Source organism: Nicotiana tabacum, chromosome 3 (genome assembly GCF_000715075.1).
Source record: "Nicotiana tabacum cultivar K326 chromosome 3, ASM71507v2, whole genome shotgun sequence".
In the NCBI taxonomy this organism is placed as follows: domain Eukaryota; kingdom Viridiplantae; phylum Streptophyta; class Magnoliopsida; order Solanales; family Solanaceae; genus Nicotiana; species Nicotiana tabacum.
This window is the reverse complement of record NC_134082.1, coordinates 152,501,340-152,525,175: the sequence shown is the minus strand read 5'-3', so window position 1 is coordinate 152,525,175 and position 23,836 is coordinate 152,501,340. Positions and strand designations below refer to the sequence as shown.

General features: G+C 38.0%; 1 long non-coding RNA gene across 1 annotated transcript; it reads left to right on the top strand.

Annotated features, from left to right (window-relative positions):
- The first annotated feature begins 8,991 nt into the window (after positions 1 to 8,991).
- Positions 8,992 to 12,325, top strand: LOC107824455 (uncharacterized). The gene is made up of 2 exons (XR_001656857.2): positions 8,992 to 9,818; positions 12,068 to 12,325. It is a non-coding gene; the product is annotated as an uncharacterized LOC107824455 (long non-coding RNA).
- The last annotated feature ends 11,511 nt before the right edge of the window (positions 12,326 to 23,836 follow it).

Genomic DNA, 23,836 nt, shown 5'->3' with positions numbered 1-23,836 from the left:
AGGATTAGCCTCATGCAAATAGGGAGGCAGGGATTAGCCTCATGCAGATATGGAGGCAGGGATTAGCCTCATGCAAATATGGAGGCAGGGATTAGCCTCATGCAGATGTGGAGGCAAGGATTAGCCTCAGATAGAGAGCAAGTAGCAAATAAGAGTAGTATATGTCTTAGCTGGAGATATAGTCGGTATCTGATGTCCTGATTGATAGCAAATTTGCTTTGTGTACACATATCTGCAAATGCTATCATTACGTCAAATGTGCCTGCGATCAAAGAAAAATTTTAAGTTTCGTGAGGGGAGGTTGGTTCGTGCTTCTGCTGGCCTTGCTTTGCTCCGTTCTGGAGGCCTTTTCGAGTTCCTCTAGGTAACACCTGACTGTTACAGAAATAAAGTTTTCGAAAAATATGCAATTATTGATAAAAAAGAGTCATTTTAGAAACATATTGATATATTAAGTAATTTTAGATGAACTAGTGATTGTAACACATTTTGGAGACACTACAACTTTCTTATGCCCTAGTTTGGTAGATGATCTTTTGACCGTTTGCGGATAATAGCCTTGTTTAACCTTCTTTGGAATTTTGAGAGTCCTTCTCAAAATTCTTCCCCAGTTGCTAAACCGATTTCTGTTCGTCTGACACATGTTGGCGTTGGCTGGACTTGCTCTGGAATTTTGAGGGTCGTCCTCAAAATTCTGCCCCAGTTTCTGATCTTGGGGGAAAATGGAAATTTTATTATGATATGACCGAACACATAAGGCTGCCTACGTATCCCCTCTTAAACGGGAATCAGGTCAAGCGTAGTTCAATTACATCGGATAAGAAAATGTAAATAAGCTTAGCATAGTATCTCTTGACTGCGTCTGAATTGGTTGGTTTTGGCCAGATTTCTCCATCCATTTCTGCAAGTATAAGTGCTCCTCCTGTCAGCACCCTGTGAACTATGTAAGGACCTTGCCAGTTGGGAGAGAATTTCCCTTTGGCTTCATCTTGACGTGGGAAGATCTTCTTCAGCACCAGCTGTCCTGGTGCAAATTACCTTGGTTTGACCGTTTTGTTGAAAGCTCTGGACATTTTGTTCTGATAAAGTTGGTTGTGACACACTGTGTTCATCCTCTTTCCATCGATAAGGGCCAATTATTCATAGCGACTCCTTATCCACTCTGCATCTGAGTTCAATTTCCTGTATGATTCTTAAAGAAGGAATTTCTACCTCGGCTGGAATGACAACCTCGGTACCATAAACCAACATGTAGGGGGTTGCCCCGGTTGATGTGCGAACTGTAGTGCGGTATCCCAATAAAGCAAAAGGTAGCTTCTCGTGCCATTGTTTGTGGTTTTCTACCATCTTCCTTAGTATCTTCTTGATGTTTTTGTTGGCGGCTTCTACGGCTCTGTTCATCTGAGGTCTGTAGGATGTGGAATTTTTGTGCTTGATTTTAAAAGTTTCACACATAGCTTTCATCAAATCACTTTTGAGATTGGCAGCATTATCAGTAACAATGGACTTGGGAACTTCGAATCGGCAAATAATACAATCTTTGACAAAATCTGCAACGACTTTCTTAGTTACAACTTTGTACGATGCAACATCTACCCATTTTGTAAAGTAATCAATGGTTACCAGAATAAACATATGCCCATTTGAAGCAATGGGCTCAATCGGACCGATAACATCCATTCCCCAAGCGGCAAATGGCCAAGGTGAGCTTGTTTCATTGAGATAGTTTGGCGGCACTTTTATCATATCGGCATGCACTTGGCATTGGAAGCATTTGCGTACATACTAGATGCAATCTGTCTCCATGGTCATCCAAAAGCAACCAGCCCAGAGTATCTTCTTGGCTAAGACAAAACCATTCATATATGGACCGCAGGTCCTAGCATGTATCTATTCAAGTAGCTTAGAAGCCTCTTTTGCGTCGACACATCTTAGCAGTCCCAAATCAGGAGTTCTCCTGTACAAATTTCCTCCGTTGTGGAAGAAGTGATTGGACAATCTCGGGAGTGTGCATTTTTGAGTGTGGTATGCATAAGCAAAGGTAGCCCCAGATACTCTCTCTCCGGTCATAAGCAATCGAAGCTGAAAACCGAGGCCATCTATAAACCTCTCGATCCTCTCTCGATCTATAGGAACCAACCAGACCGCATGATGAGCCAACTCAAAGAACCACATATCATACTATTTAACAGATCTGTCGCCCTGACGAAGCTGCTCAAACTGCCTGCGTAGCTCCTCTCGGCGAGACTCAGGTACAAACTTCTCTAGAAAGAGAACGGAGAACTGCTGCCAAGAAAGGGGCGTTGCGCCAACCGACCTACGCCTCTTGTAAGCCTCCCACCAACTAAGTGCAGCCACGGAGAGCTGGAAAGTAGTGAATGAGACCCCACTAGTCTCCAGAATACCTGTGGTCCGAAGCATCCTCTAACACTTATCCAAGAAACGCTGGGCATCCTCGCCCTCTACACCACTAAAAGTCGGAGGCTGAAGTCTACCAAACTTCTCCAATCTGCGTTGCTCGTCCTCTGGCATAACAGGAGATATATAGTCCTGAGTAGCTGCAACCGGCTGGGCTGGAGGTTCCCCCGATGTCTGAAGTCCTTGCACGACCTGCTCAGGTGTGCGAGTGGCGGGAGTCTGAGTGCCTCCCCCGGCCTGAGAAGTAGCTGCGACTATAGTAACTGAGACTACCTGAGCTAGGCCAGTGCACACTGATAGAATCTAGGTCAGGGCCTCCTTAAGGCTTGGAATCACAATAGGCATAGCCAGTACCTGAGCTGGTGCTGCTGAAGCATCCACAACTAGGACCTGATCATGAACTAGGGCAATTGGTGGATCTGCAGGTGCTGCCCTAGCTGTTGTACGGGCTACATCCCTGCCCCTACCATGGCCTCGATAGTGTCCTCGGCCTCTAGTAGCCCCAGCTGGTGGTACCAGTGGTCGTCCGTCCTGACCGGTAGCACGTGTCCACATCATCTGTGAGAAAATAGAATAACATAAGTTTAGTACTATAATCAATAGATTTTCACGACAAAAATTCAAGAATGTGAAGTTTTTCCTAAAGGTTCTGCAGCCTCCTGAGCATAAGTACAGACGTCTCCGTACAGATCCGCGAGACTCTACTAAACCTGCTCATGACTCGTGAGACCTATGTAACCTAGGCTCTGATACCAACTTGTCACGACCCTAAAACTGACCTGGTCGTGATGGCGCCCATCGTGAAACTAGGCCAGCCAACACAAACCCAAAACTAACCAGAAAATCATAAGAAGTCATTTAAAACCATTAATTAACTAAAATCCCATAATATAAGTTTAAACAAGCAGTACGGAAATATAACACAAGCCTGACATCGGGGTGTCACCAGTCATGAGCAACTACAACTCGTCTAGGAAAAAAAAGGACAACATAGTCCGAAAATAAAATACTAAGACAATCTGAATAAGATAGGAAGGAGAAGCACAGGGCTGCGAATGCTAAGCAACTACCTAGTCAACTCCAGAGACCTACTGGAAGACTGATCAACACTCACTATCGCGTCCCGAGACTCCTAGATCTGCACATAAGGTGCAAAGAGTAATGTAAGTACGCCAACTCAGTAAGTAATAAAAGTAATAGCACCTGAGCAGTAAGAAAACATGTAATTTCACGTCATAGCACTACAGCAAAACAATGTATGTCCAGAACAATATAGTAAATCAGTAAACTCGTAAAAATAACTCAGTTCAGTAAAACCTTTTTAAAACATCTTTCAATAGTTTCAAACGAGTGATGAAAACAGTGAGTAAAAGGATAAAAATGTAAACAGCCCCTCAGGAAAAATATGTACCACAACCGCCCCTCGGGCAAAATATCAACAGAACCAGCCCATCGGACTACCTCACAATAACTCATAATCGCCCCTCGATAACAACATGAAACAACAATAGCCCCTCGGGCAATATCACATCTCTCACACTGGGTACCCGCGCTCACTAGGGATGTTCAGACTCTGGAGGGGCTCCTACAACCCAAGCTCTATCACAAGCCATCTCGTGGCATAACAAATCAAACCCTCGACCTCTCGTATATCACAAATCAGTACAACATGCTGTGGCGCGCAGCCCGTTCCTATAATATCCTCACAACACATGCCCTCGGCCTCACTTAGTCGGAAACCTCTCAAGCCACTCGGGCAACAGTAAATCATGATGCTCAGCCCAAAATATCATTTAAAATATCAAATGGAGTAAATACGGCTGAGTTATGAAAATAGTAGAATACAGCATGACTGAGTACAAATATTAAGTCAAAATAGTAAGGAATAGTAGTAAAAAGTCCCTAAGGGTCCAAAATAGTTGGCACGAGGCCTAAATATGGCATTCAGCCCAAAACATGGTAATACTTTCCAAAATACAATGATATCAAATAGTTTTCAATCAAATACGCGACTTAACAGTCGTACGGGACGGACCAAGTCACAATCCCCAGCGATGCATGACCCCACGCTCGTTATCTAGCGTGTGTGTTACCTCAAAGTAGCATAACGATGTGAAATCCGGGGTTTTATACCCTCAGGACAAATATTTACAATCATTACTTACCTCAATCTGGTTCAAACTCTAGTCCGCGATGCCTTTGCTCCTCGACTCGGCCTCAACTCGCATTGAATCTATCCAAAATCAGAATCATAACATCAATATATGCTAAGGGAACAAAGCCTATGCGAAAATAATCAAATTACATCAAAAATCCCGAAATTGGTCAAACCCGACCCCCGGGCCCACGTCTCGAATTTCCATAAAAATCACATCACTAGAATCCTTATCCTCCCACGAGTCTGTACATACCAAGAACATCGAAATCGGACCTCAAATGGTCCCTCAAATCCCCAATTTACACTCCAATTTCAAGCCCTAATTCCCTAATTTTAGGCTTTAAATCCAACTAATTTCATATCTAAATAGTTAGAAATCAAGATAGAATTGAGTTTTGAGTTCAAAAATCTTACCTCCAAGTGTTTCCCTTCGATTTCCTCTTCAATCCCTCTCAAAAAACTTCAAAACCGCTCAACAATGGTGGAAAATAGCCTAAATATTGTGAAGACAACTATTTAAACATTCTGCCCAGGGATTATTTCCTTCTTCGCGAACGCGGAGCTTCAGCTGCACAGGCCATCACGAACGCGACACCTCCAACTCGAACGCGAAGAACAAACTTCTGGGGCACAACTACTCCACTTTCCTCTTCACGAACGCGTTCGCGATGCTTTCACTGTCCATACCTTCGCGAACACGAAGAACACTTTTTCTGCAACAAAATACCAGAAATCTGCAACTCTCCAAAACAAGGATTTGGTCCGTTAACCTCTCGAAACTCACCCGAGGCCCTCAGGACCTCAACCAAATATGCCAACACATCCCATAACATCATTCAAACTTAGTCGAGCCCTCGAATCACTCAAAAGAACACTAAAACACCAAATTAACCTCGGATTCAAGACAAAAAACTTAGAAACTTCCAATTTTCGTATTCGATCATAAAGCCTATCAAACCTCATCTAAATGACCTGAAATTTTGCACACACGTCACAAATGACACAATGGTCCTACTCCAATTTTTGAAATTCTATTCCGACCTCGATATTAAAATTTCTACTACCAACCGGAAAATGCCAAAATTTCAATTTCGCCAATTCAATCCTAAGTCTACCCCGGACCTTCAAAACACATTTCGATCATGCTCCTAAGTCTCAAATCACCTAACGAAGCTATCCGAACCATCAGAATTCACATCCGAGACCTTTTTCATATAAGTCAACATCCGGTTGACTTTTCCAACTTAAGCTTACTCAAAAGAGACTAAGTATCTCATTCCTTTCCAAAACCACTCCGAACCCGAATCAACCAACCCGATACCACATAATACAGTTGAACAAGACCTAAAGAAGCAAAAATGGGGAAAACTGAGCGGTAACTCATAAAACGACCAGCCGGGTCATTACATCTATGATAAGTTAGTGATGGGATAGATAAAATAATTTTGTATCACATAAGGGTTAGATTGTTTAAATAGATCATTTTTAAATTAAATGTTGTACATCCCTCATACAAAAAAGTGGACGGTTTTTAACTGCAGCTCTCTCATTTTGAACACAATATCCAATAAGTTTCTGAAGTTTTGCAGACACTTCCTCTAATAATTATTATCAGAAAATAGCAAGCAAAACAAATAGGGAAAGGAATAGAATTTGATTTTCATTTTGGGAGAAGACAATGGCAGTTCAGCCAGAGTGTGCAACTCTACTCTACAGAACCTTATTGATAAGAGACAACTACCTGAAAACAAACTCCCTGCTAGGACATGATAACTATCGAATCTATATCCTACATGTTTTCTCCTTGCTTGTAGGTCTGAACAGCTTTATAGGTCACAACCTCACTAACGACATCTACAAATATAAAAGTTAGTTGCACAACTTATTAATACCTAATATTAAAATAAAATGGAAGAGAAGAATTACCGAATTATTCTGCCCCATCAACATCATTTTGATTTGTTAGCTGCTCAAAAGGAGACAAGTTAAATATCTCCATATCAAATAAAGGATTAGTTGTTTCCTCAACACATGTCCCTGCGTAAATATCATCCTGAGGTCTGTGTTGTAGTCTTTAACTTCAAGTTATTTGGTTCGACAACAAAAAAAATTATGTGATATATGCTGAGTTCAACACCTTCATCTTGAAGAACTTTATAACATACTTCCCGATTGAGGCATAAATTCTATCACCCTACAGTGACAGATTATTTATTAGGATGTCTCATATTGCTGAAGAAAAATCTTCAAGTAAGAATATATCAGTTATTTTATTTTGATGAATTATTTGCAACCATAATCCTTTAACTCAGGCAAGACACATTAAGAAAGTCAAGGCAACATATAAATTGCAGCTATAGAGAAATTAGTATACAATTGTATACAATCTCTACATGCTACAAATGTTTTTCTTTTGCTTAAATGATGACTACTAATTCAACTATCTACAATCTTTATAACCTAAAGGCAAGTAAAAATTCCCAAACTGGGAAGAAGAAGAACTTTAATTTATGAGAAAGTGACCCACTATGGGAATTGAATACAAAGGAGTCGTGTTAGCCTCTTTGGGAATTTCACATAGGGGTACTACTTTGTTATAACTAATTTACATCCACAAACATCTTCCTATACATAAGAAATTCGGTGAAATTCCCAAAATGGGATGATCAAGGTAGTTATAATATAATAGAATAAATTGTTATAACTTTGAATTCACAAACAACTTATTTAAGTTTCATAACTTTCATCTATATGTGAATATAGAATCTGCATAATTAGTCTTAGCCTCTTTGGGAATTTCATACTTTGTTATAACCAATTTACATCCACAAACATCTTCCCAGACATAAGAAGTTCGGTGAAATTCCTAAAGTGGGGTGATCAAAATAGTTATAACAAAATTGAATAAAATGTTATAACATTACATCCACAAACATCTTATTTAACTTTCACAACTTTTATTTGCCTTTCTATCAATCAACACCTTGCGTACATATGTTCCAGTGATATTCATAAATTTAATCTTGAATAATTTTGACTCTTTTCCAACAAAACAATGATATATTCACAAACTTAAATGAATACAAACAATAAAAGAATCCGTACATATAAAAGAACGGAGAAGTTCTAGATGACAGAGAAGAAAAGTGCCAAGCACAATCTCTGAAGACGCATTCTACAAAGAAGGTACATAGAGCAAGATACACAAATTGATCAACTTTAGACAGCAGACTTGGTGAAACTTTAAGTTCACTTAATGAGAAAAGAAGAAAGGAAATGTGAGTTCATAGTCATTATTTTGTCAAACATATCAATTGTTTATATTGTTCACAGTATAGAAAACGAAGATGCTCTATTAGATAATATTACAACATGATAAAGAAAGAGTTTTTGTTGCTTTACATAAGTCATGACACGAATAGAAATAGCATCAAATATGATTAGTGGCTTCCATAAAGTTCATAAGCTTCATATAAGATATCAATGACTCTTGGTTACGATTCACTAAATCATGATGGAAACAAAAATATATAAATCATAAATAATCCTTTTTCCCCAGTTTATCCTCAAGGTGTCTGAGGCATGACCAAATAGTAATATAAATTGAAGCAATTGTGCAGTCACGGCTTCAATGACAATAGAGAGATGTGATTTTTTTACACATTAAATACATACATATAGAAATAAATAAATTATACGAAGAACAGAGCATGCTGATTTGAAAATTAACAAAAGGAGAAGAAAAAATAACTTAGTAAGACAACAATTGATTTTTAATACCTTTTTATATTGTAGAATCAATTTAAACGAGAAATTAGTGCTTGCGTTGTAAGGATCTGGTACTTCCCATAGACGGACAACCCAAACTTGCAACTTTCATTACATTTTTGAAATTGTTATATCCTTGATGAAGTCACCGTGAATAGCCATATTTTGCAGAAGTATCACTGCCAACGTCCATTGGTATCACAGCCAAAATCAAAGTTAATGGGTATCCAGAGGCGGATCCAGGATTTAAACTTTATGAGTTCAACTTTTGAAATTTTTAACATTGAATCTGTAGACATGTAATTTTTGACCCTCCCCGAGATTTTACTCTTTTTAGTATTTAAATACTTAGTTTAGGTCTAATATAGTTATTTCAACTAATTTTGACTCTTTTACATTATCTTTGGCACAAAAATGAAAATTACAAAAAAAAAAATAGTTTCACTAATATATTGTAGTCATACTATTTTACTAGGATTTTTATTTTTACATAATTTTAAAAAATACCAAAATAGTTTCATAGTATAATATTATTTGTTTTAATTAATAATGATTAGTTTTATATTTTTATTTTATAAATTTTATATCATTTTTCAAAAGGAAGAGTGAGTTTTTGGGTTAGTTTATCACATTTTTAATGAGAGAGATCCATTTTTAATCTTTTGGCCCAATTTTTAAGCCCAGCAAGACCTAACCCATTACCCCTTCTTCTTTAAACCCTTACACCCCCACCCCTAGGGTCTGCTTCTAGAACCTTAGACTACAACACACAAAAAACCTAGCTGAACTTTAAGAACACCAGGGGCGCCCATCTTCTTCTTCGAGAGGCTAGCTGAACCATAGTGAGAGAGACCCAAAAAGACTCCAAGCCATCAGCAGCCTGAACACGACCAAACTCACCGGAAAAGAGATCAGTGCCCATATCCTCCTCTCATCAAGCAAACGACCACCCATCGTTGTCTCTCCGTCAACCAGCCTCCCGCGCAGCAGCAAGTCCGGCGACAAACCAACAGCTTTCCATCTCTGGCCCTTCCAAAAACTACCGAAGAACAACCAGGTCAACATCGACCAGCGACCCTGCCACCAGCAGCAGCAGCCTCTGCTGCCAACCAGCAGCATCCGCTAGCTGCGAAAGAAAAATGAAAAAACTTAAGAGGGTTTGTTGTTAGTGTTCATTCTTGAATTCATAGAAGAACAAGTTTCGTCATGATCTAGAAAGAAGATAATGTATATCATCCTTTTAAGAATTACAAATAGCTTGAGTCTCCTAATATCTGATAACAAAGTGAGAACGAGAGGATGAGTTTGGACTAGAGTGTCCCAGTTATCCCTAGCCTCACGAAGGCATTCTCAGTTTTGAGCTTGGGGGCGTCCGTATGAGGTTTCCGGTCCAGGTTCATAGGCTTGAAGCAACCACTGATGTGCACTTGATTTGGAGTTTTACTATTCAATATAAAAGAGGGACTCATCTAAGGTTCAATCTTTCTCTTTCCTTTGTTTTTTTTTTGGGTTTATCTCCGTGAGTTGTTTGCGTTTGTTTACTGTTCATGCTTGTTCATGCTTCAATGGTTGTTTTGTGAACTACTTGCAAATTTCGGCTTCAGATTCCTTTGAGTTTTGTTTTGTTTGGAACTTTAATTATCAACTATTTTGTATTAAAGCTTAAGTTGAATGGAGACATTAAGTGGGGTTGGGGATAATTATGATTAAGTGGTATTTATTTGTACGTCATTTAGTAAATAAATTAAATAACAGACTATAAGCTTGTAAATAAAATCGAATATTTAGGCATGAGTTGATTTTTATTAATTTCGTTTATTTACTTGCCAAAAATCAGTAGTATACTTAGGTTCACTAATACGGGTAGGCAACCCTTAGTTAAATTTACCCGGGGAATGTCCCGAGAGATTTATATATATTTTATTCCGAGGAATGCCCCGTAGAACTTTGTAATGAGAAGTCAAATGTAGAACTTGTAGTGTTTTATTCTTGTTTTCTATTTTCTTTTATTAGGCGGGGACGACCTCGAGCCTCATGTGTGTTTATTGTTTTTTGTGATTTTACCTCAACTTGAATATTTTAGAAGTCAACTTGATCGAGTTCGCAACCGTACTATTTACGGGACTCGGGGAATGCCTAACACCTTCTCTCCGAGTCAAATGAACCCCCTTACCCGATTTTCTGGAGCGGACTTAGTTTTAGAGTCTGAAATATTTTAAAAGGAAAAGTCATTTAAAAAAAAAAAAGGTGACCTGGCACACCGAAATCAAAGTCAGGTGGCGACTCTGAGTTATTTTCCTTTTGAATACAATTTTTGTCACTTTCAAAATTGAAAACCTTTTTCAAGCTTTTCACTAAATCTTTTTATTCTTTTTAAGAGGGTTTGGTGAGTTTGATAAAAAGGGGGTGTGACATCTCTGGCGACTCTGCTGGGGAATTGCAGGTTCGAGCTAGTACTTGATCGTGTTGGTTTTTAGGATATTCAGTTGAGGTTTTTATGTTTTTGTTTGCTTTTTATTTTGTTTGTCATTTTTATTTGCTAGTTGCTTATTTGTTTACCGTTTTTTCTTTTATGTGTTACTGCTTTATAAATTGTCATCATTTACATAACCATGGGTCTTCTTTCTGCAACAAGTCTCGGAGCACGCGTCGCGTGCACGAACTCTTTGTTGAGTCACCCTTAATTTAGGAGGGGGGGTCGTCGGACGTATGGAGTGGGTGGAAAGCTTGAGCAGCTACCATCGACCATACGCTTCCCGAATTGCCTTGTTAGTGAACCCCAAACTTAGGTCAGCCTTTAGGTCATTCTTATTTGCATCATGTCATTTAGACCTAGTAGGGCTCGGTCCCAGGTACCGTGTTCCTTTGTAGGAAGCTTGTCCAAATTTTGTCAAAATGGGCCCGTGGCCCAAAATGACATTTAATCATCCTATGTGATAATTGTTGCATCTGTGAGGGTAGGAAGGTCATTTGGCGGACCGATGCTTTGGAAAGAAGGGTGAAAAATGAAGCAAGTAGAGCTCACTCACATTTTTCTTTCATAGTTTTCCAAAAATCAAAAAATGAAAATGAAAAAGAAAATCCAATTTTTTTTTACACTTTTCCATTATTTTTCAAAAATTCAAAAAAAAAAGGAGAAAAAGAAAATCCAAAAAGATTTTATACTTTTCCTTTACTTTTGGCCACATCGGCTTTGTTGCAAAATAGGGCAATTTTGTGAAGTGGCCTGTTGAACCGTGTTTGGAGAGTCTAGAATCCACAATTAGCTGTCTCCTTACTTCAAGGCCATTTCCTGTTGAATTTGAATGTCTAGCCACTTTTGGCCACATCGGTCATTCTTGCAAAATGGGGTCATTTTCGCAAAAAGTGGTTCAATTACCCATGTCTTAGGATCTTAAGTCCACAACTTGGTGTCATATTACTTTAAGGTCCTTCCCTTTTGAGTTTGCATCTTTAGCTACTTCCGGCCATATCGGCCATTTTTGCAAAATGGGTCATTTCCGTAGAGTAATTTTTTAAGGCCATGATTGTTGGGATGTTGGAGCCATGTGAGCTTTAAATGGAGTATTTTTCATTCATTAGGGGTCAACTTTGTCAAGTTTGCGCTAATAGCCACTTAGATCATTTTGCAAAAATAGCCAAATTATGCCTTGCATGTGTCCAATAGGAGATTCCATGGTGTCTTGAGTCACTGATCTATTTGATCTTATTTTTCTCATTCAGGTATGGAGCGATTTGCTAAAGTTTGAACATGACAAAATACCCCAGGACCATTTTAGTCAAGACCATTGCATGCTCGAGCTGCTTGAGGAAACTTTTATGTTTTGAGTCTGTCGTTTATGTAGTCTTTTAATTATTAGTCCTGTATAGTAGTATCGAGTCTGTTAGTCTAGTTAAGATTGTCGAGTCTTTCATTATCGTACTATCTGTTTTGTATTTGAAAAACCAATAAATGAAAATCCAAAAAGATTTTTATTTTTAGTTTATTTGTCCATTACTTTTTCAAGAACTACGCTTGATCTTATTTATGAGGGACATGATACGTAGGCAACCTACATAGGGTTCGATCAAATCATTTTTTAAAATTAAAAAAGGGAGGTAAAAAAGAGAATGAAGTTGTGGGATGTGAAAATGAGAGGAAACTGCGGGAATAAGGAAAATGAGCGAGCCAAAAAGCACAAGAAAAGAAAGAAAAGAGAAGATTGAAGTGAACAAAATTGGGATGATGCCAAATGACCTTCGTACCCTCGAAGCCACTCTGGAACCGTTAATTATTGTTAGGACCATTGCACGCAATGTGATATTTCTATCTGATAAATGTCCTAACGCTAACATGTTGGCTTTGTTTTGCTCCCCTTTGTTAATTTCATTGTTATCACAACAGAGGGTGGTTAGTTTGTGGCACTTTGGCGATTCATCCATACAACACAAGGTCGAAAGAGCAAGGTAGACATGGTTAGTAAAGACTTGGACACTGGAGTTGTAGACCCACCAAGGGAGTGTAAAATAGAATCAGAACTGAAAGAGGAGGTCCGAAGGTTGAAACATCAGATGGCGGAAATGTATCAGGCCTGGTTTATGGGACTTCATCCACCTTCACTCCCCACTAACTACACTGAAAACCCTGCAACTATCCTGCCACTATCACAAGCCCAGATTCCTAATGTTGTTGTTATCTCCCCACAACCTTTTCACACTCTACCCCTCAAAAGCACATCATATCCCGCTCCTTTGACCACTCGTGTTTTTGTAGCTCATCCACCAGCTATTCTTCCTCGATCCTCCAGCGAGACTATGTTCCAAGCTCCAGATGTCCAACACTATGCTCCAGAACCAGCTTTCAAGGTCTCTGGTCCATACTCTTACGCTCCTCATTTTGAGCCTCCCGGTGACACTGCTAAGCCTGCTAAGATAGTGGAGTAGGATGAGATATCCAAAAAGTTGAAAAGGTCTAAAATGCCAAAGCTTAATTTATATGATGCGCGTGGAGATCCAGTAGCCCATCTGAGGGGTTATTGCAGTGAAATGAGAAGTGTTTGCGGGAAAGGTGAAGTATTGATGGCGTATTTCAGTAAGAGTCTGAGTGGTACATCCGCCAAGACGCTAGTAAGTGGCAGGCATGGGGTGACATGACTCAAGATTTTGTTCGGCACTATCAGTACAATGTAGACATTATCCCAGAGCGCTCCTCCCTATTTCAGATGGAAAATAAACCCAAGGAAGGCTTTAGAGAGTTTTGGTTCAGATGGAACGAACAAGTTACTCGGGTCAGTTCTCCGATTGGTAGAAAAGATGTTGTTGAGCCCCGCCAACGACAGAATCCAGTGAGCATTCCTGCTAAATGCTTTCAGCCTCAATACTGACCCCATAAATATCCTCATACACCAAATAATCCTCCAATGCTACTTTCCTCCACAGAATCCCCAAAGTCATACCTTACCTCCCAAGTACTCTATCCACAATGCACCGCCATATGCTCCACAATCACAAAACCGGCAATGGCTTGCAACACATCCACAAAAGTCTTACCCGCCTTTACAAGCATATCAACCCCTACCCGAAAGAGGTTCCAACCAAGGCCGGAGTACAAAATGAGAAGGCAGCTGCAAAGAGAAAAGTCTTTCACTACAATCGGAGAATCCTACACAAGCTTGTTTAAAAAGTTAAAATAGTCTGGCCTGATTTAGCCGCTCATCGGTTATACTCCGGACCCATATGCAAAAGGTTTTGATCCTACTATACGGTACATGTACCACTCTAATGTCCAAGGGCATAACATTAAAGATTGTTGTACTTTGAAAAGGGAGATAGAAAGAATGATTCAAGAAGGGATAATTATGATCCAGTACAGTGACACCCAGAACATCGCGTAGAATCCTTTACATGCACATGATGATGCACACTTTGTGGGAGAGATGCGTGGTGACAAGGAGTATGAGAATCCTCTAGGGAACTTGCTGACTGAAGTGAATGATATTGAAATTGGTGAAGGTCCCAGTAATTTTGATGTGCAATCCAGTAGCTATGATGTCGAGCTTGGTAATTGGAAAGACACTCCTTTCTTGGCTAGCTAGGGAGGAGTTTTGGTAGTTTATTTTGTTGTCATTTCGGTGTCCGGGTTATTTCAGGGTTGTAATCCGGATATTGTCTTGTTGGCTCAAACCCTTCTGCTTCTTATTTTCCTAGTTCGTTTAGTGGTAGTAACTCGTTTAGTATTATCTAGGATTGTTCCACGGTTGTAACCCATGTCTATTTTGCTTGTTTTGTTCAAACCTTTCCACCATCTGTCTAATGCAATCTCATGTTTTCTATTAGTTCTGGTCAGTTTTGTTTAGGTTACTTTTCCTTTTATAGTTCTTTTCATCCTGATTCCAGTGACATGACATGCACACATAATTCTCATCCTGGTCTTGAAAGTTAGTCTAATCATGAAGCGATAACACGGTTTTGAATATGATAAAATGAGGCCTTTGAGGAAATAAGTAAAGATTCACGCATTCTGAGGTAACCTGAAGCTTAAATTGAGTGAAACTGAGGCAGTTAGTCTGGAAAATCAAGAGGTTGATAAGAGCATACAACAAGGAAATGTCTCTCAAGGAGTTTGAGGTAAATCAGTCTGTGCTGAAATGCATTCTTCCACATCAAGATAAGGTTGAGTCAAGTCTGCTTTGAACTGGCAAGGGTCATTCATTAGGACAAAGGTATTATCCATTGGAACTTTTTGTTTGTGTTGATGTCGTCAATAGCTACTATGTGTGATTTAGTTGTTTATCTTCAATTGCATGTTTGTACTTGGCATTTTTAAGTTTGGTATGACGAAGGCATTTTATTCTGCTACCCAAACACTTTTATCCTTTGCTACCCATTTTGAGCCCTAATTATTTTTATACCCCTCTTTTGGAATCAAAAATAAAGTTAGGAACTAGAGAAGGAAAAGAAAAAGAGAAAAAGAAGAAAAAAAGAGAAAAAAAAGAGAAAAGAAAAAAAGGGAGAAAAGGAAAAGAAAAAAATAACAAACAAACACTTTGTCTTTTGAACTACGTTCGACCTGATTCTTGTCACCACAAGATACGTAGGCAACCTTACAGTTCGGTCGCACCAAATAAAATGTTTCATAATCCCCGAAGTCAAGAGTGGGGCAGTTTTTCTTGGAAATCCCATCAAAGCAAAAATTCAAAAAAAAATAAAAAAAAATTTCCCCAAACTCCAAGAAATTGGGGGAGAAGTTTAATTTTGCCAAAAGACCTGATTCCAAAAGTTGTAATTTTGAACCCTTTTCATCTTAAATTATTTTGAGCCTTCATACCACCCTTTCTTTTCAACTCTATCCAAAAGCCTACATTACGGTCCAAAGAAACACCTTCTGACCAATCTTTGAGGATGCCAAGTCAAGTGTGTGGTGAAAGTATGATCTTCCTACATCATGGGTAATACCTTTGTTCTCAGCACATGAGAGAAAATGATAATGAGAGAGTCTTATCGGTGAAAACCCTCAGGGGCACAGTAAGGCGACAGTGAGTTGAGAAAAGAGCAAAATGAGAGAGGCTTGATGGTGAAAACCTTCAGGGCACTACAAGTCGACTGAGGATTGTGGATCAAATGGGACAATTGAAGCGTTGAAGCACAATTTCACAGCGAAGAGGTACAACAAGAGTTGAATATTAGATTTGCTTGAGAGATTAGGCCACTTAATCCAAAGGTGCATGTCATGGTCATTAGAGTTGGTATCCACATCTGATAAATTTCCACTTCGTAATTTTCTGGTTAGGTATCATCTCTTTCCCTTGTCCCTTATTTTGTTCCTCTCGTTTTGTTTGAGTCCCTTCTTGAGTCTGTTTGGTCAGAACAAGTGAGAAATGACTTCAAAATTTTCCAGTTGCACAAAATGAATTTGGCTAGCACATCAAAGTGGCATGCGTCAGGGAAAGTGGTATGCGCATTGAGTTGGCAACAATCAACATGCTTTGGGATTCATGTGAAATGCAAGGGTTCGGTAAATGTCAGTCCATGAGCAAAATGCAACAGATAGAGGATATTGGGAACGAATGGAGCAGAGGTGTTTTCTGTGATAAGGGTTGAAAGAAAATGGGTAGTCGATAACAGTCGAGGTCGTCCAGGTTGAAATCAAAGTTATCTTGGCAGTGACAGAAGCAGACACTCAGCAATAATGCCACAAATTAACCACCACGTTTTCAAACTAACAAAACTTTATTCGTCTAAAATAGGGGCAAGAAAATTTGTTAATCCACAGGGACCATCCCATGAAGAAGGGATGGCTCAGGGGCAAGAAATTCAGTTCAGAATCCTCCAAAAAGAGAGCACGGCTGTTCATTCTCGTATTTTTAGGACCTTCCTAGATAATGAGATTTAATTTAAAATTCTCAGGACCCTCCTGGATAATGGGATTTAATTTTAAAAGTTTTTAGGACCCTCCTGGATAATGGGATTTATTTTTTGAATTTTCAGGACCCTCCTGGAAAATGGGATTTAATTTTTAAAAGTTCTCAGTACCCTCCTGGATAATGGAATTTAATTTTAAAAGCTTTCAGGATCCTCTTGGATAATGAGATTTAATTTAAAAGCTTTCAGGAACCTCCTGGATAATGGGATTTAATTTAAAATTTTCAGGACCCTCCTGGATAGGGATTTAATTTAAAAGTTCTCAGGACCCTCCTGGATAATGAGATTTAATTTTAAAAGCTTTAGGACCCTCCTAGATAATGAGATTTAATTTAAAAGCTTTCAGGACCCTCCTGGATAATAGGATTTAATTTAAAATTTTCAGGACCCTCCTAGATAATGGGATTTAATTTAAAAGTTTTCAGGATCCTCCTGGATAATGGGATTTAATTTTAAAAGTTCTCAGGACCCTTCTGAATAATGAGATTTAATTTAAAATTTTCATAACCCTCCTAGATAATGGGATTTAATTTAAAAGTTTTTAGGATCCTCCTGGATAATGGGATTTAATTTTAAAAGTTCTCAGGACCCTCCTGGATAATGGGATTTAATTTAAAATTTTCAGGATACTCCTGGATAATGGGATTTAGTTTTAAAATTTTCAGGACCCTCCTAGATAATGGGATTTAATTTTATGTTTTAGCATAAGTTCTCCCTTTAGAAAATATAATTTAGCTTTAAAGTTATCACTCTTAAGATGAGATTTAATTTGAAGTTTTTAGGGCCCTCCTGGATAATAGGATTCAGCTTTTAAATTCTTAGAGCTCTGTAGGTAACATGATTCGCTTAATATTCACAAATATGCCCAGATCCCAATCTAGGGCAGAAAAATTTCTTTTGTTTTGTTTGTTTTGTTGAAATGTCAGGCACCCACCTGGATAACAAGGGAATACAGTTCAAGTTTTAGCAATCAGGCGCCCACCTGGATAACGAGGGAATACAATTCAAGTTTTAGCAATCAGGCACCTACCTGGATAACGAGGGAAAACAATTCAAGTTTTAGCAATTAGGCGCCCACCTGGATAACGAGGGAATACAGTTCAAGTTTTAGCAATCAGGCGCCTACCTGGATAACGAAGGAATACAATTCAAGTTGCTGGTAATCAGGCACCCACCTGGATTACGAGGGAATACAGTTCAAGCTTTTGGCAATTAGGCGCCCACCTGGATAATGAGGGAATACAATTCAAGTTTTTGGAAATCAGGCGCCCACCTGGATAACGAGGGAATACAGTTGTTTTGGCAATCAGGCGCCCACCTGGATAATGAGGGAATACGATTCAAGTTGTTGGTAAGCATGCACCTACTTGGATAACGAGAGAATACAATTCAAGTTTTTGGTAATCAGGCACCCACCTGGATAACGAGGGAATACAATTCAAGTTTTTGGTAATCAGGCGCCCACCTGGATAACGAGGGAATACAATTCAAGTTTTGGTAATCAGGCACCCACCTGGATAACGAGGGAATCCAATTAAAGTTCTTGGTAATCAGGCGCCCACCTGGATAACGAGGGAATACAATACGAGGGAATACAATTCAAGTTGTTGGTAAGCAGGCACCCACCTGGATAACGAGGGAATACAATTCAAGTTATTGGTAATCAGGCGCCCACCTGGATAACGAGGGAATACAATTCAAGTTGTTGGTAATCAGGCACCCACCTGGATAACGAGGGAATACAATGCAAGTTTTAATAATCAGAGGCTCACCTGGATAACGAGGGAATACAATTCAAGTTGTTGGTAATCAGGCACCCACCTGGATAACGAGGGAATAAAATTCAAGTTGTTGGTAATCAGGCACCCACCTGGATAACGAGGGAATATAATTCATGTTTGTGGTAATCAGGCGCCCACCTGGATAACGAGGGAATACAATTCAAGTTTTGGTAATCAGGCGCCCACCTGGATAACAAGGTAATACAATTCAAGTAGTAAGTAATCAAGAGCCCACCTGGATAATGAGGGAATACAATTCAAGTTTTGGTAATCAGGCGCCCACCTGGATAATGAGGTAATACAATTCAAGTTGTTAGTAATCAGGCGCCCACTTGGATAACGAGGGAATACAATTCATATTTTGGAAATTAGGTGCCTACCTGGAGAACGAGGGAATATATTTCAAACTCTTTTCAAAGTCATTTCAAAATTCATGTTAGAAGTAGCAGAAGCTCGCGGCAAGAATGCGAGTCAACAGTCTGAGGTGACCAACAGAAGTAGTCTCAATCCAAAAAAGAAAAAAAAATAAAGAAAAGAAAGAAAGTGAATCCAAAATGCAGAAGCAGAAAAAAAAATGTGAACTGCTCAAGATGTGGTTGAAGTCACGAGCGCTACATGTCCGGTCTTGATCCGAAAAAGCTAAAGAAGAACGAGCTAGCACCTGCAGCTAACGAGCGTCAAGGTTCAAATCTAAAGTCTGCATGAAGAACCATTCAAGACTCAAGATCAAGTTTCAGAAGACTTATAGATAGAAATTTTTTACTCATAGTGACAGGCTTAGTTAGACTTTTTCATTTTTTGATTTTGATGTAACAATAGGACCGCGTACCGGAACCTCGACGGAATGGTACCTCGATCGGCTCTCCACCTCGGTATACTCCATCATCTCACTCACTTCTGAACTACATGTGGCCTGATTCCTTTATAGCCAAGGATATGTAGGCAGCTCAGATACCAGGGCTCAGTCACATTCTCTTCCTTTCTCTTAGTTTTTGGTCTTTCTAAATAAGGGTTGGGTCAAATAACCTGTCTAGTCGTTCTTTGTCTGAAAATACTTCATATTTCCAGTCAAAGAGGGGCAGCTGTAGACATGTAATTTTTGACTCTCCCCGAGATTTTATTCTTTTTAGCATTTAAATACTTAGTTAAGGTCTAATATAGTTATTTCAACTAATTTTGACTCTTTTACATTATCTTTGGCACAAAAACGAAAATTACAAATAAAAAAATAGTTTCATTAATATTTTATAGTCATACTATTTTACTAGGATTTGTATTTTTACATAATCTTGAAAAATACCAAAATAGTTTCATAGTATAATATTATTTGTTTTAATTAATTATGATTAGTTTTATATTTTTATTTTATAAATTTTATATCATTTTTCAGAAGGAAGAGTGAGTTTTTGGGTTAGTTTATCACATTTTTAATGAGAGAGATCCATTTTTAATATTTTGGCCCAATTTTTAAGCCCAGCAAGACCTAATCCATTACCCCTTCTTTTTTAAACCCTTACACCCCACCCCTAAGGTCTGCTTCTAGAACCTTAGACTACACAAAAAAAAAACCTAACTGAACTTTAAGAAGGCAAGCCTTAGGATTTTGTTAGTTTCGAGGCGAGAGGTCATTCCCTTAGTTAAATTTACCCGGGGAATGTCCCGAGAGATTTGTATATATTTTATTCCGGGGAATGCCCCGTATAACTTTGTAATGAGAAGTCAAAAGTAGAACTTGTAGTGTTTTATTCTTGTTTTCTATTTTCTTTTATTAGGCGGGGACGACCTCGAGCCTCATGAGTGTTTATTTTATTTTTTCATGATTTTACCTCAACTTGAATATTATAGAAGCCAACTTGATCGAGTTCGCAACCGTACTAGTTACAGGACTCGGGGAATGCCTAACACCTTCTCCACGAGTCAAATGAACCCCCTTACCTGATTCTCTGGTGCGGACTTAGTTTTTGAGTCTGAAATGTTTTAAAAGGAAAAGTCATTTTAAAAGAAAACAGTGACCTGGCACACCGAAATCAAAGTCAGGTGGCGGCTCTGAGTTATTTTCCTTTTGAATACAATTTTTGTCACTTTCAAATTGAAAACTCTTTTCAAGCTTTTCACTAAATCTTTTTATTCTTTTTAAGAAGGTTTAGTGAGTTTGATAAAAAGGGGGCGTGACAGAACCCATAATATTTTTAAAGTTATGGGTTCAAATCTATTATTTTTGCAATTTTAATGAATTTTTACATATAAATTTCTACTCTGTGTCGAAAGTTATGGGTTCAATTGAACCCGTAGCTACCGCATTGCATCCGCCTATGTGGGTATCAATTTTCTATGCCAACCTCTCTTGAGTTTGCAGATGGTTACCGAGTATAATTAATGGAAGTGGATGTCGTAGGTTTCAATCGCGGATAAATAGTTGAGCGATAATTTTAGGTTTTGCAGAGTAAATTCAGGGAAAGTAGTATCTAAATATACAAATTATAAATAATAATCTAAAATCAATTTTCTTATTAAGAGAGAAAAAAACGTGTCCTTTAGTTGTGTCATGTTAAATCAGTTATTTTTAAAATAAAATAAAAATTTTGAAATTTTGAAGGAATATTTATTTTCTTTTATACAAAAATATTGAAAGTGTTCTAATGAGGGCAAATGTGGGTATTTTCGTAATTCAAGTTTAGAAATAGGGGCTTCCCACTTTTATAATACTATACTAGCTTTTTTGCGCGTGTGTTGCACGTGTATGCCCAGTCATATAGCACACATTAGCGTAAAATAATATTAATATTATTGAAATAATGTTTTGAGTAAGTATACATAAAAGAATATAGTTTAAGTTTTTGTACATGATCATTGTGAATCCTCATAAGGTGAATTATTCATCCAAACCTATGAAAGGAAGAAAGTTTATATATATATATATATATATATATATATATATATATATATATATATATATATATATGAGTTGATACTTTGCCTACAATAGGTTAAAATATGTAATTAAACATATTTCATCTAATACTTCCTTATAGAGGATATTCCTCGTGTACGTCCTTTCCATCCATTTTGGTTTTTCTGTCATAATCAGGACTCTTATGGTCAACATTGATATCCCTCTTGAAAGTGCAACATAAATCTATTCATGTGAGAAAACATATTGTGGTAGATAATATCCAATATGACAATTGTTTGACCCTTTGCTTTGGACCTGTAATATGAATACATCATGTAATATGATTCTAGGATATAACAGTAACCAATATATTAGATTATATTCCATGCATATTATAAAACATGTATATCATAAAATATTTCTTAAAAAGTTACCTGTGTATCAACAAGTAAGCCATCCATAATCTTGACTATCTTTATTTCTTTGGCTTTTTTATTGCTTATTTGGTATTAATGCAATATTTTTATTTTCTGAGGAAAAAATTATCACAAAATAATATGAACAAAATTATGAGCAGAACAATATACAGAAAGATGTAGACATCGCGATTATAGCTCTGTTAAAGGATTCACGCATAAACCTGTAACCGAGTGAATGTCTGAGCAAAGAATTTACCCAATCATAACGGAGGGTAAAGGGATAACAACAGGTAGAGTGAAAATAACCCTTTCGGAATTACCTAATTACTTGCTCGTAGTACATGTTAGTTTTTGAGTGAGGATATTATAATTTTGCAAATGGTAAAATGACCATCAAAATCGGATAATCAAATGGTATGAAAAGGAATAAATTAAGATAGGAGCATGCTTATCTTATGCTAGTGTGTTCTTTAAATTTTTTACAGCAAAGTTTTTATACATAACTTAAACTTAGAAGTTAGTACGATAAAGTAATGTTGTAGAGCTTGCAATTCCAAGGGTCCAATAGTTCAATCATGATAACAAGGTTCAGGAGTTTATAACGCAAGAAAGATAAACATGACTACTAATGTCACTGTCACGATCCAAAATCCACCAGTCGTGATAGCACCTAACCCATCCCACTAGGTAAGCCAACTAAAGCTATCCAATTTCAATAATCTTATTAAGTCGATTAAACAAAAATAAATTTACTAAATTCTATATACATTCCAAGGACTGGTAGCACAAATCATGAGCTTCTAAGAATAGAGTTTACAAATCGAAAATGAAAGAAATACATAGTCTATTTGAAAAGTATATAAACAGAGTTTTATAAGCTAAGGCTACCTCGAACAAAGGAGGCAGCTATAACAGGAACGCCGGTACATCTTCAAGTCCTGCAACAATCGAGCACAACAACAACAGCAACCGACATCTGCACGCAATATACAGAAGTGTAGTATCAGTACAACCGACCTCATGTACTGAGTATGTAACAGACCTAACCTTAGGTTGAAAGCAATGACGAGCTAACACAGGATCGGGTCCAATGCTAATATTTTCCACAACAGTTCATAACAACATAAATGCAATTATAAAAGAGATATCTCAAAAGTAATATACTCAGCTCGTTCACAGTTCCAAAAAATGGTCATGCTTTTCAAATATCTCAGTGAAAGAAAATCCCAAATCTATCACCGAAAAATGCCAAAAGTACGAGTAAGTTTGAAAACTGTAATTTTTCAAATATCCTTTTCACAATAAATAAAATATTTTATTTTCTTTTCAAATAACAAGTATAAAGTGCCTCTCCATACCCAGATATCAATGTGTATAATAAGTCATGAATGATGTGATGCTATTTAGCATGAGGAAAAATGCATCTCTATATCTAAATGTCATGTACGCATGTAAATGCCATGTATTTCAGAGCTGAAGCATGTACTCACACTCTCAGAGTACTCAATCTCATTGCATCGCATCCTCTCTCACGAAGCTCAATACTCAGCACACTAAATCACTCAACGGTGCAAAATAACTGTTGCGACGTGCATATATATATATATATATATATATATATATATATATATATATATATATATATAGTCGAATGCGCTCACTGGGGGTGTATAGAATTCGGAGGGTCTCCTTCAGCCCAAGCGCTATATCGTTGCGGCGTACAGCCTGACCCAATATCGCTGCGATGTGCAGCCTGATACATAACATATATATAATCAGTATATCGATGTGGCATGCAGCCCGATCCCATAAAGTATAATAGATATAATATGTTACGGCATGCAATCTGATCTTAAAAATGTCACTCTTACTCAGGCCCTCGGCCTCACTCAGTCATCAATCTCTCTAGTCTCACTCACAGGCACACAATGTCATGAATCTATCCCGACAACAAGGATATGATGTATCAATAACAACAACTGAGACTGAGATATGATAT